At 34.5% G+C, this 6,471-nt stretch overlaps 1 long non-coding RNA gene across 4 annotated transcripts; it reads left to right on the forward strand.

The window, feature by feature from the left end:
* Nucleotides 1–1,694: 1,694 nt before the first annotated feature.
* Nucleotides 1,695–4,861, forward strand: LOC131010151 (uncharacterized). Of its 4 annotated transcripts, XR_009096488.1 has the most exons (5): nucleotides 1,695–2,079; nucleotides 2,762–2,861; nucleotides 3,499–3,755; nucleotides 3,850–4,008; nucleotides 4,632–4,861. It is a non-coding gene; the product is annotated as an uncharacterized LOC131010151 (long non-coding RNA). The 4 variants fall into 4 exon arrangements; XR_009096486.1 differs by having other exon boundaries at nucleotides 2,762–3,755; XR_009096487.1 differs by lacking the exon at nucleotides 1,695–2,079 and having other exon boundaries at nucleotides 2,131–2,861.
* The last annotated feature ends 1,610 nt before the right edge of the window (nucleotides 4,862–6,471 follow it).

A 6,471-nucleotide genomic window follows, 5' to 3' on the forward strand; every position in this document is an offset into this window, starting at 1 on the left:
CTAGCAAGCTCTCTCGTGCGATGCACGGCAAACATTAAAATTAAATGATATATAAGCAAAATGTTAATTAGGAATAGCTAAATTCATATGATTATATCATTATCTTTTAATTTCAACTATAGATTATGGAAATGTTTTTTCTTAAATCTCAATATATTATTGAATCTAATTAATAAAAATGATAACAAAATGAAAAAAATAAATAAATCAAACTTATTATTTCTCATGATTTTGATATATATATAATATATAATACTATTATTAAATAATCATTATAAATCCATGAGTTATTTAGTTTATGAAGAGGAAGCTCTACATCATATAAATGATTTGTTAAACTGATAAATGATAGTATTTTTTTTTTAAATTAATTATTCTAAACTTTTGTATTCAAAACTTGTTTTTTTTTTAATTTTTTGTTTTAAGATAGAATAATTAAAAAATGAACCATATGATTTTCTACACCTTAGTTGCGCAAACAATATTACTATAAAATCGTGTAATCTCATTTCAATTTCAGATTTTAAATTAGAGTTGATTTAATAAATGAAATAAATTATAAGAGCAACCCAAACACATTATAAAAATTATGGAAGTAATTAAAATACAGATAAACTACAGTTCGTATTTTTGTATAGAGAATGTCATTTTATTAAAAGATAAAGAAAATAAAAAATACTAATAATAATGTAAACTATTTTGAATTGACAAAGTATAATGGTCAAAACTCAAACATCCATGGACGAAGAGCTTTCATATCAACTGTAAAAATATAAAGACGAAAAATGTATTTTCGGGAAGAAAAAAAATGCTATCGTAAAACACAATGGTCATAAAAAGGTAATTAATGTTTTCAATTTCATGGTATAAACATGTTAGTTAGAGAAACACAACATATATTTTCGAAGAATTATATAAATGCAGCAGAATAAGAAAGTCAGACTTTCAACTTTGAATCTAGCACTCAAAAATCCTCATAGCAAAAGAAACAAATAGTAACTTTCAAGATTTTGTCTCAATAAATTCTACACGACATGGGAAAAAGTATGAACAACCAATAAACTAAAGTGATAGATATCAATCTATAGAAGATGCGAGCAGTTCAAAGAGAAAAATAAATAAATAAAGCTCCCATCCAATAACCACTTAATAAAAAAACAACATCAACATCTCCATGTAATGGTGGTTCAATATTAAAATCAACACAACATATAATTTCTCCTCTAGATTTGAACAACTATCAAATATCTTAAATACTTGTTCTTTCATGCACTACTAAAAATTGAAATAGGGATAACGGTTCATACATAACGGTTTTGGTCAAAAACCGTTATGTATGAGCGCACTTTTAGTAATACATAACGGTTTTCCAAGACTCCGTTATATATGTACTGTTATCCATATGTATTTATAACAGTTTCAAATTAAGTGTTACGTATTAACGTTATCTATTAGTAGTATATATAACGGTATTACAGAACCGTTAACCCATTCGTTATGTATGAGCATCTATTCAACAACGGGTTTTTTAGCGTTAAGAATATCGTTATATATGAGCGTGATTTATAACGGTAGTTCCAACCGTTATTCCTTACTGTTATCTATGAAGATTTTTTTTTTAATTTATTTAAACTAAATTATTATACTAAAAAATATATTGAGCAACTCCCGCCATTACTCGTATGTTTTCGTTCCAAATCCCCAATTCGACTCCAGCAAATCGGTCTTCCCTTCACCAAATCACCACTCCAGCAAATCAACAAATCAATTAAGTGTGAAATTGCACCAAATCTCAAACCCTCGTCGCCGCCTCAGCCTTGTACGACCGCCGCTCCAGCCCCCTCCGGCCGCCGCCGCTCTCCCCGCCCCATCTCCTTCGATCGACAGCCCGCCGCCCTCACCTAGCCTTTCGTCGCCGCCCCAGCCTTCTACGGCCGCCGCTCCAGCCCCCTCCGGCCGCCGCCGCTCTCCCCGCCCCGTCTCCTTCGATCGACAGCCCGCCGCCCTCACCTGGCCTTTCCCGGACGACTCCGCAGCAGCAGCAGCAGCAGTTTCCAACGCCCAAGTTCCCATCGAAAGGTAATGCTGAAGAATACATGAATATTTTGTGAATTTGGGGGTTTAGGGTTCTTCTTCCCTACAGCTATCACACACATGCAATGAATTTGGGGGTTTAGGGTATCGAGTCTAGAGCAATGAGTCCATGGGCATGGGCAGCTGATGGGAACAAGGCGCCTGATTTGATGCTACTGCTCGGGTTCAGGGCTGCATCACACACACTGGTGCACCAGTAGTTTACTCATGGCAAACCTCAAGCTGCGTTTACTTTTGGGAAGATGGGGAAAAACTTAATGAATGTTTGCACATACATCTGATAGCACCAGGGAGATTTATACTTCCCTTGATAATTCCCTGAGATGCTGAAATAAGTTTGGGGTTTATTGTTGGGTGTCTCTATTGAGTTTGGTTGAGCCAGCTTGATTGAGATTAAGGGGATGACACGATGTTGGTGAAAATTGTGGGAATGAAAGGGCAGCTGGATTTATCATTCAAATGTCCATTTGGGGAAGCTCCCCAAATAGACAACCAAGCAAGCTTCCCAGTACATACACCAAAGTTGTCTCAGGGAAGAATTCTTTGTTGGGGTGTTAATATATGGCTTGTTTCTTGTTTGTAACTGTACAAGTTAAATAAATACAGCTTCCTTATCTCATTTAGTTGTCCATTGTGACTTGCTCATTCCATTATTTGTCTCTTGCAGGAGGAAGCTTCAGCGATCAAGTCGGCTAGCAAATCATGGTACAAGACCATGATCTCGGATAGTGACTACACAGAATTTGAGAACTTCACAAAGTGGTTGGGTGTGTCTCAGTGATTCAAATCTTGATTTAACTTAGTTATAGTCTTTATATTAATCTTGAACTCTTTTACTGTTTTTTGCCATATACTTGTATTCTGTATATATCTCAACTTCATGCTTATGTTGTTAGGTCATAGTATTCTTATAACCTGTAGATGGATGTCTAATCTTTTGCTTTAAGAAGATTTTCCTTTCCCATGAAGATTACATGCTTTCATTTTGATTATTTCTTGAACCCAGAGGAAGATTAACTGAAGTTACTAAGAGAAAACTTGTTGGAAACAATGAAACCAAAACATAGATTTTTTCAAGTTATTGTATGTTTGTGAGTGATCTGCCAGTCCAAACCAACCACCACCCATTTGTATATAGATTTAAGAGCTTTATATTCTGATGAAGATGATAGCAGGATCTCAATGTAGCTGTAGTAGGATTGTGAAGGGATGATTCGAGATGTTGTTCTGGAAATTCTAGTTCTGCATCTTGCTTTAATTATTTAAGTAATAGGATTGCAGTCTCGTTATGCTGCTAAATGCTGATTATTTCTGTACAATATGGTCCTCTTTTAGGAATAAGAATACTGCAGGATGTTCTGATTTTCTAGACCTGATGTTGCATCTATATTGTTCTTATGATAGAGCTTCAACACTTAAGGAACAGTCTCCCAGCAAATTTTTAGTTTCTTTACATGGCACATAGTATAAGCATAGTATAAGCATAGAAAAAACAATCAACATCAGAGAACCGCGATACTGAGGTAAACTGCAAGTGCTTTCATGTATTTGCACTATGCTCCATTGTGATAAGTATTCTCAATGTGTACATGTGTACGAATAATTCTCACAGATAAAGAAGGAATCTGGGTTTAGAGATTCATCTTACCTGCCTTGCGAAGGTATTTTCTTTTCCCAATGAAGTTGCACCTAGACTTTAATTTTACCTAGTCGTGTTTGACATCTTGTTGTCTTACCCTTGAAAAATTTAATCAGACCATGAGCGAGCTGATGAGGATGTGGATATTGGTGGAAATGATCCGCCTCCAATTTCCAGTTCACCTCCAATTTGGATTGATAAGGATGATGCTGAAAGGAATAGTAACTGCAGTGGTTCAAGAAGCTCCAGTAGTGAATCAGGCACCTCATCTACTGGTTTGTGTTGTTACTAATTTTAATGCATTGTTTTCTTGTTTCTTTCGTTTCTATCTTTCCCGCTCTCCATCATGTGAAGGTTCAATGTATGACTCTCTACATCACTACATGTCATTTGCTTATGTCTGCAAAACCACCCATACTAATATTTCTCCCTAACTTAGGCTTTTGGTTTCAGTTCTACACCATTTACTTAGAGTTGAAAACTTCTACGATGCCTTCATGTGTGTAAAAATTTGATCTGTTATTGATGTTGCAGACTTAATTTATAGTACAATTCTCTGCTATTCTTGAATATGCTCCATTGAATGTCTTGGCAGAAGTGTGTATTTGCCTATTTGGATACATGTATTTATGTGAGCCACCGAATTTTGTTAGCAGATGAGCTTCAGCTGTACAAAGCTGATTTAACATCAGGAACTTCTAGACACTCCCGAGATGAATGGTTTTAACAGTAGATAGATTGAATACGTGGTCCAGTGTGGTACTCTCTCATCACATTAGGAAGAGGAAAAAGAAAAGTTATAGTTTGCTAAGTTCCATCGATGTGCATGCTTATACATCAGGTGGCAATATAGTATGCAACATAGTATTATGTTTTACTGATTTTGTTTCATGGTCAGGTGGCAATAACAGTTAGCAGGAAGATAGGAAGCTAGATGTGGCATTTTGGTTGGTGTTTTGTATGTCTTTTGAATCTAGAAAAAATGTAAGAATTTGGTGAAGCAAGTGTTGAACACCATTTTTTTGTTAATATTGTTTGGATGTAAATTACATGACTACTTTTGGTACTTGGAAGCTACAATGTATGGAAGTTTAAGTTATGTTATATAATATGTTTTGGATTGTATTATTTGAGAATATTGTATATTTGTATGAATTATAATTAGGAAATTACAAAAAACAGGCAAAAAAATAAAAAAAAAAACCCTTAAAATATGGTTAATTTTATAACTGAGAATACATAACGGTTCTCATTGCCGTTTCTAATATGTATAAACACTGTTATCTATAATTTAATTACACAACGAATAATATAAATTTATCACGGTAAAACACTGTTACAATTGATACCAAAGATAACGGAAATAACCGTTATGTGAAGTACAAAAAAGCGTTGTATATAATCCCAATACAGTCTCTACGAAATATATTTTATAACGGAAAAATGAATTTCGTAACGATAAAAAAGCGTTATGTTTTCTACCATTAAACAACGGTGGATAACCGTTATGTAAAACATAAATCACCGTTATTTATATAACTAATACATATCGGAAAACAAACTTTTTATAACGGAAAATATTCGTTATGTATGAGTATTATACACAACGGTTTTGCGTGTGTTATGGATATCCGATAAACCGTTATGTATTCATAGTATACATAACGGTATATTACCGTTATGTATGAGCGCCCTCATACATAACACCACTATATACAACGGTAATTTTGGTACATACATAACGGAAATTTACCGTTACGTATGAGCGTTTTTTTTAGTAGTGATGGTGCAAGTTTGTCGACAATTTAACAGGAATCACAACTCAATAATCACAAAGTCATCAAAAAACAAAAGCCATCGACAACTACTCTATGATCATTTGCCATTTCTGATGGATAGAGCATGAGAGAAAGAATTGAAAGATTTCTACTTCAATTCCTAGCGTCTGTAAAGATGTGAAAATCATCACCGGAAAATAATTTGGCCATAAAATTAGCAGTTGATATTCTCTAAATACTCACTGGTAAACGTAGCATCGTAAATCGACTCACCTCACTGGTAAAATAATTTGGCCATAAAATTAGCAGTTGATATTCTCTAAATACTCACTGGTAAACGTAGCATCGTAGATCGACTCACCTCCCTTGTCGTTGAAGGTGATGAATTCCAAAAAAAAAAGATGATGAAAATTTATGTAATACATAGATTTGTTGCCGGTAGGCTTGAGATCGGCATCCAAAATTGATGGAGCCACCATGATTTCAAGGTAGAGCCTTTCGGTCTCGTACTCTTTCATCTATCTCCATCTTCTCATTTCTTTGCCAACAGAAGTTTTTCTTGGTACCCACTCTTCGACCTCGCCATGCTCTTCTTCATGTACAATGATTTCAGAAGAATAATCGGGAGAATGGTTTGCCAAAATTTTCTCGGCACGACATTGTCGCTATTAAGAAAAAGGGCTACTTGGTGATGAAAAACATAATTAAATTGAGAACTAAAGGTTTTTGACAAAATCATTTAGGGGTTGTGAAAAAGTCATTACAGAAATTTGTTAGGAGAATATACGCGATGCAGAATTTGAGAGAGACAACGCTGAAATTGAGAGAACAAATGGACTGCTAAGAGAAGAATTATTAGATAATGGGGTTAAATCAATAATTGGTCCATGTTTATCGCTAAAAATAACTGCTTATCTTCATCACATAAGTTATCGGCAGAAAAAAACTGTTCAATTTTGT

Source organism: Salvia miltiorrhiza, chromosome 2 (assembly GCF_028751815.1).
Source record: "Salvia miltiorrhiza cultivar Shanhuang (shh) chromosome 2, IMPLAD_Smil_shh, whole genome shotgun sequence".
NCBI classification, from domain to species: Eukaryota; Viridiplantae; Streptophyta; class Magnoliopsida; order Lamiales; family Lamiaceae; genus Salvia; species Salvia miltiorrhiza.